The sequence below is a fragment of the Haemaphysalis longicornis genome, unplaced genomic scaffold (genome assembly GCF_048455015.1).
Source record: "Haemaphysalis longicornis isolate Haplotype H1 unplaced genomic scaffold, Haemaphysalis longicornis Haplotype H1 scaffold_10, whole genome shotgun sequence".
NCBI lineage: Eukaryota > Metazoa > Arthropoda > Arachnida > Ixodida > Ixodidae > Haemaphysalis > Haemaphysalis longicornis.
In genome coordinates this window covers 113,130,780-113,141,547 of record NW_027526204.1, presented here as the reverse complement: position 1 = coordinate 113,141,547, position 10,768 = coordinate 113,130,780, and positions in this window count along the sequence as shown.

Genomic DNA, 10,768 nt, shown 5'->3' with positions numbered 1-10,768 from the left:
GCTCTGTGTCAGAGTATCATCTGCACTGACGTACGTGCAGGACGTAGCGCTTTTCATGCGCCCCTCGCCAGGTTGTGGTGTTGCTTGCACGCGCCGGCGGGTTTCTCACAACACCACCAGATGGCGCGCGTCACGTATCTCAGGCGGTTAATTTCGCAGTCGTCACCTCAACAGTAATATACGGGTGGGCTGGAAATGGGCATTCCGCTTGATGTAAAATTAACGCGTGAATCCCCGTTGCAGAATAAGCCCTTGCGCAAAGACAACGATTTCAGCAATTTACAACCCTGAATACTCTGCTATTGTAAGGCTGCAATTTTCTTATTTCTGAATTTCTGGTTAGTAAATACTATTAGCAGGCAACAAGATATTCCTTAATGGTGAAATGTTACCTCGAACCCGGCTCCGTAAGTACCCTGGATGTGAAGAACTACATATCAGAAACGTGGTTTAAGGCCACAAGTTTTTGTAGCGTGAATACTACTTACGGAGATCGTTTATTCTGAACGTTTGCGTTTCTACAAGAAAGAAACAAAAGGTGTGCATTCGGCACTTTAATAATACCAAAAGAGAAAAAAAAGCAAAAAAATGTGCTTTAACGCATCGAAGCTCAGTACGGGGTGAGAGAATTGGATGGAGTGGAGATCAAAGTAGGCCACGTGGGGCCCTGTGGCATGCACTGAAATCAAGGTTCTGGTCTTGCGCAATACCAGAAAGGGTACACCTTGGCATGATGAAGGTGATACGAACAACATTGTGTGGAATCGGGGCTGGGCATAGTAAATTCAAGAGGCGAGGGGCACAGTTCAGTTTATTTGGTAGCTCTGACACCGTTGTTTCATAAAATCATCTCCGTGGTTAAGTGGTCAGCCCCGGAATGGGTAAACATTTAGAATACCGTATTGGCAATACTAGTAGTGGAATTGTGGTTTTAAATGTAAAACAAATTGTTACCAGCCTAGAAGAAACGCAAACACCTGGAGGTCTTTCTAGAGAAGACTGAGTAATGACTTACGTTTGGCAATTAAGGGGAAACTTATGCCTATTGATTGACCATGCAGCCGGCATGGTGCTGCCAGGATAATATTTAACGTGGACGTATTATTATAACGTTCCCCTTTATTGGGTCGAATTTACAAAGAAGACAAACAGTCCGGTTATTTTCTGTTCACATCCTCTTCTTCTTTCTCACTTTCTGCTGCCCACCTCTCGCTCGACCTCTTCCTCTTACTGTTACCAGAGTCCTTCAATGTAAAGCATTGAAGGACTCTGCGGTTACACAGGCCGCCCCTCTGTCGTCAACCCTCCTGGATTGATACGGCACTATGTTGCACATAGACCCAGCTTGCACGGTGTTATTAGGTCCATTGTAGCATATGTATTTCAAAATTCGTTCTTGCAAGCAGTCTTCCCAAACCATGTAGGGCCCGAAAAAAGGAGCGCTTGAACCCTGCAGGCCTTTCCGGACAAGGAAATTATCCCCATCGTCAATTTCAGGAGCCTTGCCCGTGTGAAGACGGTCGTAATGTTTCTTCATTGCGATCCGGTACCTTTCATTTTCCCTCAATGGTTTTTCTTGTTCACGGAGCACTATTAACTTGGCCATTCCCAAAAAATCTTCCACCTCCCCTCGCGGGAACCCCTGTGTAGATGCGACGCATAAGGGGTCCACGTTGCAGCGTTGGACAGCGGAGGAACGGCGCTGGAACGATGGAGCGGAGCGGCGCAGGCACCGCGATTTATAGCGCGCATAACGTTGAGGGGACTGCGTAAGCCGGTCCCAGTCGATGACGACGTTGGCGTATTTGTAAAGCGGCGTGGACTCTAGGTGTTTGAGCCAAGCGTGGATGTTGCTTCGCCGGAGAACGGCACACCGGTTATATGCGCAGTGCGCCCGAAGGAGAGGAAACCGCGGAAGAGAGAGTACTGCACATGCGCCGGCCCCAGCGCGTCTGCCGCGGCTATGACGCAACGTGCCGCGGCTATGACGCAACACAATGCACTTTAATCCAATCCAATCCAAATCCAATCCAAGGCAAGCCAAGCTAAGCCAATCCAAGCCAATCGAATCCAATCCAATGCCCCTCGCGAGAGAGTGTTCGCTATAGGAGAGGAGAGGGGGTGAGTGGCGGAGAGCGCAGCTGGCGCGGCGAGGAGAATGGGGGAGCGGCGGACAACGCCGACAACAACGACGACGACGCCGGAGGGACAAGGCGAGTGAATCAGATGCTCTGCATCTAAAAGGTGATCGGCATGCAGCCACTGAGATTTTTCATGATATGCAAGGTATGGACAGCATCCTAAAGCTTCTGTGAGCGAGTGGTTGTGGTGTGGTGTGTGGTGTGGTGTGCAAGTGGTTCTAGAGCACATTTCTAGCCCCCTTTGAAGTCTGGCTAGAGGAAATTAACTGCTTGATATCACGACAGCTCTCTCAGCTAACCCATTGGTTTCAGGGTGGTACGGCGCTGAGAAACACACCTTCGTTTTGCGCGAGAAAGCCCAATTCTTCAACTGCTCGCTCCGAAGGTCTGGCCCCGTTGTTGGCTACAATTGTTTTGATGTCTTTGAATATATCCCGGTTCAGGAGAAAGATGACACTCATTTCATCTTCCTTTCCGGCTTTACACGTGACCATTCGCGTGCGGTCATCGATTGCCAGTAGGAACTCTTGGGTTCTGCACCTTCCCTCACCTTTTTTTCTGAACTCGATCGTAGCGATTGGTTCTTTGGAATGTTCTGCGATGACCATGGCACTACCTCTGGGCTTGAACTTGGCCATGCAGATTTGACACTGGTCGCAGGTTCGTACATACACCTGAGTAACCCTTAATAGAGGTGCACATTTTCAAATATTTGTAACCTATAATTTATAAGGTGCAAAAGTAACCTATAGCTTAGTAACCTTTATCTACGTATACACGTAAGGGTTACTTTGTCACAAGTTACTTTGCAGCGTTCAGCATGGATACCTTTATATAGGTGCCATATACCACCATCAAAGGCCACACACCTGGAAGGTGTTATGTTGCATACCCGCGCGTTTCCGCCGACGTCGCTGTGGTGAGCCTCCGAGGGCACCTTTTTGGCGCGGTGAAAACACAGTGCATCAGTGGAAGACGATATGTGTGACCATGCTCTCCATTGCGCACTCTGAATTCGGAAATCGTCGGGTGTCTTTTGTACGTCCCTTCATTAAACTGCCGGCCACTATAACGTCTGTGCAAACATACAAACATTACTGTAAGCATATACTAAAATAGAAGTTATTTTTATAATTACTATAATTTCGGTGCTATAAAGCTTGAAAACATTCTCTTAATATATATTGCCGCGAACCATACATTGGGTTTGTTTATTTGTGTTTTGCTTTTACCGCCCGGCTGCGCCGGTCTGTGTTATCTCTGCGCCAAGGGAAGCGCGTGTTCCATTCTTTCTTTCTGTGCCGCATGTGTTATCTGTTGTGATAGGGAGAGCATTCCCATCTAACGTGAACAGCCCAGAATAATCTTCTTGGATCTACTATGTTCTCGATGCGAATCGACGTTTCGAGAACCACGCGCGCCAAAAGATAAAAAGCCTGCAGTGCGGACGCCGGGGCATTCGATTCGACGACACTCGCCTGTGCAAGTCACTTTGTTGACCGCTGCTTCGCCGCCTCTGTATTCTTTTGAGTTGTTAGGGGAGCACAAGTTCGCTCCAATAAACGTGTTTCTCATTCAAGACAACTGCATCGTCCTTGCCTTCGTGACATCTGGTGGAGGTGCTGGGTAGCACCCTTCATGCCCATTACAACCTCGGGAAGCCGCCAAGCCAGTCCAACAAGAGCCAGCCTCCGCCTGCAAGATTTACCACCCGAGTTCGGTTTGATGCCAGAAGGGCCCAAGAAAAGGAACGCTGCAACCAACACCATGGTGCAAGAAACAACGTCGCCAATCGTCCTGCAGCAGCCCCGGGAACCGCCATCGTTCCGGGGAGCCCCCGCTGACGACCCCGAAGAATGGTTGGAGAAGCTGGAGCGCGTCCGCATCTTCAACAGGTGGGACGACGAAGAAACTTTCCGGCATGTCTTCTTTTACTTAGAAGATGCTGCTCGAACTTGGTTCGAGAACCATGAGAGTTCTTTGACCGACTGGACTCACTTCAAAAGGGAGTTCCTTAAGACATTCACTACCGTTGTGAGAAAAGAGCGAGCTGCACTTATGCTTGAAACTCGGACACAACACCCCAACGAAGGGGTCGTGATCTTCGTTGAGGAGATGAAGCAACAATTTCGCCGCGCGGACCCCGAAATGACGGAAGAAAAGAAGTTACGCTTCTTGATGCGTGGTGTGAAGGAGGAGCTGTTTGCTGGACTTGTCCGCAACCCGCCCAAAACCATCGCTGAATTCGTGACCGAAGCCAGCACGATTGAGAAGGCTCTCGAAATGCGTGCTAAGCAGTATGGCCGGAACTTTCTTGGCGCGGCCAGTGCGAACTACGTCGACAACATGCGGATTCCGGCTGATAGCCTACGTGAGACCATCCGCGCAGTAGTGAGAGAGGAGCTGCGGAAACTTTTCCCGACGACGCCGCAACCCCAAGTCGCTTGCCTAACTGACGTGATCCGGGAAGAAGTTCAAAACGCTTTGGGAACTTCTGTGGCATCCGAAGTACACTGCGAGCCCCAAGCTATGACGTACTCCGCGGCTGTTCACCGACCCCGCCCTGCTCCAACACGTCGTCAAGAGGCACGTCGTCAAGAGGCCCCGCCCTACCGCTGCCCACTGTCGCCCGCCCGACCCCCGGTATCACAAACCCAGACGCCGAGGAAGACTGACGTATGGCGAACACCGGATAATCGTCCTCTGTGCTACCACTGCGGAGAGGCCGACCACATCTACCGTCGCTGCCCATACAAGAGACTCGGACTACGTGGTTTCTCCGTCGACGCACCCCGCCCCCGACCCGGCCAGCACCCATCTGAGATTGAAGAATACCTGTCGAACACCAGCCGTGGACCAGCCCGTTTCAACCGTTCGCCGTCGCCCTACCCGTACCAGTCGCCGGCCCGCCGTAGCAGTGCTGACTTCGCACGTGGAAGGTCTCCCAGCCCACGTGGGGGAAACTAAAGGCGGCAACTTCTGGAGGTGAAGTTGCTCTACGGCGAAAAACTGGAAACCCTCCAACGACGCAAGGACGCGCTGAAGACAGTGATTCACGACATGCCCTCATCCCGACGACCCGACCTAACCCTGACGAGACTCCCGAACACGACGACAGCTACACAGCGCGACGCGTACCCGACCTGACCGAGACGTCCGTTAAGAATACGACGACAACGACGATGCACAGTGCCCGACGATCAACACGTACAAGCAGAGATACGACGCCCTGACGAACCCGGAACTCGAGGAAGACTGCATCTGACGTCAAGGTGTCCATCGACGGCTTTGACGTAGTCGCCCTCGTAGACACGGGAGCTGACTATTCAGTAATGAGCGGACCATTTGCGTCTAAACTGAAGAAAGTTATGACCAGATGGGACGGTCCGCACATACGCACAGCAGGAGGCCACCTCGTGACGCCAAGTGGAACGTGCACATCGCGCGTCACCATAGACGGCACAACGTACCCTGCCTAACTGCTCCCGCGACGTAATTCTTGGAATGGACTTTTTGATGGACAACGGTGCAATAATCGATCTGCAGACTAAGTCAATAACTTTTTCGCCCCATCACTCCATGACGTCGGAACCGAACCCCGAACGACGTGTTGCTGTAAGGATTGCCGATGATCATGTCACCCTGCCACCCCGCGCAAGCTTGATGGTCGCAGTCTACTGTGAAGATGCTGCTCCTGACGTCGACGCTATCGTAGACACTAATCAAAGGGTGCTTCTCGAACGTGGTGTGTCTGTCGCAAGAGGCATTGCGCGCTTCAAGGAACACCAATCCCACATTTTGGTTACTAATTTCACCGAGGAGTACCAGCATTTAAACAAGGGCGCGGCAATTGTATTCCTCGAAGAAACGCAAGAAGCAAGTGACGTGATCGCGGTCGCCGACTTTGAACGCACACCCGTAGAAACCTTCAAGCTCCCGCAGGCATTCGACGGGATTCCGGCGCTACCAAAAGAACAACGGATAAAATTATTGGCTTTGCTGCGTCGCTATAGCGAATGTTTTTCGTCGAGCGCAAAACTACGTCAGACCCCTCTAGCGAAGCACCGAATAATAACCGAAGATGGAGCCCGACCTACCCGACAGTCACCGTACCGCGTCTCTTCACACGAACGGGAAGCCATCCGGACTCAAGTCGACGACATGCTCAGCGACGACATTATACAGCCATCGAAAAGCCCCTGGGCTGCGCCCGTCGTACTCGTAAAGAAAAAAGACGGCACATCAAGGTTTTGCGTTGACTACCGGCGACTGAACAAAATCACGAAAAAGGACGTGTACCCCCTCCACCGAATCGACGACGCCCTCGACCACCTCTGCCACGCGAAGTACTTCTCATCGATGGACCTGAAGACCGGCTACTGGCAAATTGAAGTGGACGAGAGAGACCGAGAGAAGACTGCATTTATAACCCCAGACGGCCTATACGAGTTCAGGGTGATGCCGTTTGGGCTGTGCACAGCACCAGCGACGTTTCAAAGAGTCATGGACACTGTGCTAGCTGGCCTTAAGTGGCACACCTGCCTCGTATACTTCGACGACGTAGTGGTATTCGCCCGGACTTTCGACGAACACCTTGAAAGGTTGGAGTCTGTACTCGAGGCCATTCGTACGTCGGGGTAGACGCTAAAGCCTGAAAAGTGGCGTTTCGAATACGGGGAACTCATGTTTTTGGGCCACGTCGTCAACGCCGCGGGAGTCCTACCTGACCCGGCAAAAACTTCAGCCATCGCGAACTTACCAAGGCCGAAAGACAAGAAGGGCGTGCGAAGTGCGCATACTACCGGCGCTTCGTCGCAGACTTCGCACGCATTGCAGAGCCACTCACGCGCTTGACGAAAGATAGCACCCCTTTCAACTGGGAAAACGACCAAGAAAAAGCATTCTGCGGGCTGCAAAAACGCCTGCAAAGCCCGCCCGTGCTCGCTCATTTCGACGAAAATGCCGAAACGGAAATGCACACGGACGCCAGTGATAAATGCTTGGGTGCCGTCCTTGTCCAAAAGCAAAGCGGCTGGGAAAGGGTAATCGCCTATGCCAGCCGTGGCCTGTCGAAGGAGGAGAAAAACTATTCTGCCTCTGAGAAAGAGTGCCTGGCTATTATATGGGCGATTTCAAAATTTCGCCCATACGTGTATGGAAGGCCATTCAAGGTTGTAACAGACCACCATGCGCTGTGTTGGCTCGCCAATTTGAAGGACCCCTCTGGCCGTCTTGGGCGAGAGAGAGAGAGAGAAAAGACTTTATTCAAAGCGTCCGGCATGGGAGGAAGCAAATCCGGCCACGCAGGGCGCGGTGCTCCCCCGTCTTACACTACGTCTACAGTCCTATAGGCGTGTGTCGGGCCTAGATCCCGAGGCTACCGTGCCCCGGCCCCGCTCGGACTACTCGGGCTCCCTCTAGGGGTTCCCTTTCGCCTCTGCAGGGCCAGAGCTGCCTCGAGCTGCTGGACGGCCCATCTCTGGTCCTTCGGCTCCGCAGAGCCCACACACTGTCTCACACGCGGCGGGTACGCACCGTCCTCAACACTGTCACAGCCCCACATGATGTGGGCCAAGGTAGCCGTCGCCCGCGCACACATGCTGCACACCTCACTCTCGAAGAGTTCCGGGCACACGTGGCGCGCGAGCGCCGGGGTCAACACCGTCTCTGTTTGTAGTTGGCGCAGCCTCACCGCCTCCCACCTGGTTAAGTCCCGGTGTGGGGGCGGGAAGCCGCGTCGCTGTTCGCGGTGCCACTTGAGGATTCCGCCGTAGTCCGTCAGGGGATCCTCTTCTGCCGTTACTGTCGCCGCCTCTTCGGAAGCGAGGGCCGCCGCGTCCCGGCACGTGGCGAGACCACGGGCCACGGCGTCCGCCTCCTCGTTGCGGTTCGGTGCGTCTGGTGTCAGGTCTCGGCCCGCGTGGGCCGGGAACCACTTGAGCGTGACCGGCGTCGTCCCCCGGTCCTCTCTCAGGATCCTCGCTGCAGCCTCGCACACCGCTCCTCTGGCGAAGTTGCGGATTGCAGTCTTGCTGTCGCTCAGGATCGTGTGCACACCCGGGGCGCTCAGGGCCAGGGCGATTGCCACCTCCTCCGCCTGGCTCGCTCCCCGGACGCACACGCTGCACGCGGTCTTCAGCTCCCCCGTGGCGGCGGTCACCGCCACCGCCGCGAAGGGTTCGGACGGCTCCTGCTCCTGGCGGCGTCCACGTACACCGCCCCGTCCACGTCGCGATACTTGCGTAGCAGCGCCTTTGCCCGTGCCGCTCGCCTCTCCGCGTTGTTGGTGGGGTCCACGTTCTTGGGTAGCGGATACAACATCAGGCGTCTGGTCGTCTCGTCCCGCAGCGGCGTTGACTCGGGGTCCGGCGCTTCTGGGGCGCCCATGCCCACTCGGTCCAGGATGCGGCGCCCGACCGCGGAGCGGCCCAGGCGCGCCAGTTGGGCTGTTCTCTGGGCCTCGCTGATCTCCGAGAGTGTGTTGTGCACCCCCAGAGACAGCAAGGCCGACGTCCTGGTCCCGTTCAGCAGGCCCAGGGCTCCCGAGTACGCCTTGCGGATGGCCGCGTCGATGCGGTGCCGCTCCGCTTCCGTCCAGCGGTGGAACGCTCCCGCGTACGCTGCGTGACTGACCACGAAGGCCTGCAGCATACGTATGAGGCTCGCCTCTCGCATTCCCCTCGAACGGGACGCCACGCGCTTTATCAGGCGCGTCGCAATCCCCATCTTCGTCGTTATGTGTCGGGCAGCCGTGCCGTTGGTGCGGTGGGCGTCCACATACATCCCCAGGATCCGCAGACCCTGGACGTGCGGGACGGGTGTCCCGTCCCCGGCTCGAACTACGATGTTGCGTTCCGCCTCCTCGGCGGCCCGCTTCCTCCAGTGCCCCGGCGGGGGCAGTATCAGTAGCTGGGACTTCTGCGGCGAACACCGGAGGCCCGTGCCCTCGAGCGCGGCCTCGACGGCGTCCACCGCTGCCTGCAGTCCGGTCTCGATTTCGTTGTCGCTGCCGCCCGTCGCCCAAATGGTGACGTCGTCCGCGTACAGGCAGTACTTGATCTTCGGTCCCAGCGCTTCGAGGCGGTTCGCCACCTCGATCATGACCAGGTTGAAGAGGAGCGGAGATATGACCGAGCCTTGCGGGGTGCCCACGCTGCCCAGTTCTCTCTCCTCCAGTCGGTCTCCGCCCACCTCCAGCCTGGCCGTGCGATGGGTCAGGAAGGAGCGAATGTAGTCATAGGTTCGCTGTCCCATGTTCAGCTTCGTCACCTGGGCCAGGATCGCCGAGTGCTTCACCTTGTCGAAGGCACTCTGCAGGTCCAGGCCCAGGACGGCTCGGTTGTCCTTCTTCGGTACCCCTCCGGGGGGCTCCAGAACTTCTCTTTGCAGCAGCAACATTGCGTCTTGGGTCCCCAGGCGCGACCGGAAGCCCAGCATGGCGTCCCTGTAGTGGTTGCCATCCTCCAAGTAACGCTGCCACCGGGTGTTGAGGACGTGTTCCAGCACCTTGCCCACGCAAGACGTGAGCGAGATGGGACGCAGGCCCTCTATCCCCGGCGGCTTGTTTGGTTTCGGGAGCAGGATCGTCTTGGCCGTCTTCCACAGCGGAGGGAGCCGGCCACTGTTCCAGCACTTGTTGTAATATCTCGTTAGCGACGAGACGGCCGCGTCGCTGATGTTGCGCAGCGCCTTATTCGTGACTTTATCGGGTCCAGCGGCAGATCGGCAGTTCAGTGCCTGCGTCGCCTGCCTCACCTCCCACTCTTCGATGTCGCGATCGAGGGTCGGGTTGGGGGCGCCCGCGTACTCCGGGTGTTCCTCGTGCGGGGTCGACGGAAGGTACTTGTCATTTAGACTCCGGTACATCTCCTCTTCGCCCAGCTGGCCAGCCGCGGCGTGGAGGATCTGCGCCATCCGATGTCTCTGGTGTTCCTTGCTTTGGGTCTCGTCCATGAGGTGACGTAGGAGTTTCCACGTCCCACCCCGATGGAGTTGGCCGTCCGCCTCGCTGCACAGCGCGAACCACTGCTGCGCGCACAGCTGGCGACTGTAGCGTTCGATCTCGCGACCGAGAGCCGCCACCCGCTTGCGCAGCGTGCGGTTGTGACGCCGGCGCTTCCACCTGCGTTGTAACGATCGTCGCGCTTCTATGAGATGTGCGAGGCGCGGGTCCACCCTGTCCGCCTCCTCCGGAACCTCGACTTCGGTCGTCGCATCCTTGGCGGCGGCGACCAGGTTGGCCGCCCACCGGTCGACGTCCTCGATCTCTCCCAGATCTGTCTCTCGGAACTTGTGCCAGTCCGTGAGGTTCTGCCTGGTTTTCTTGTTGACTTCGCCGTCCGCCCGCGCGTGGCCGAGCGGGATCGTCACCTCGATAATGTAGTGGTCGCTGCCCAGGTTGCAACCCGTGTTCCGCCACCGCACCGTCTCGCCGCGAGGCAGGAGCGCGAAGGCGAGATCGGGGTTGGTGTCCCGGGCAGTCGACGTTCCGATGCGCGTTGGTTGCGTCAGGTTGGTGAGTAGCTCGAAGTCCGCCTCGCCGCCGTCCTCCAACAAGTAACGTCCCTTCACCGTGGTGCGTGTATATCCCAGTTCTTCGTGCTGTGCATTGAAGTCCCCGCACACCA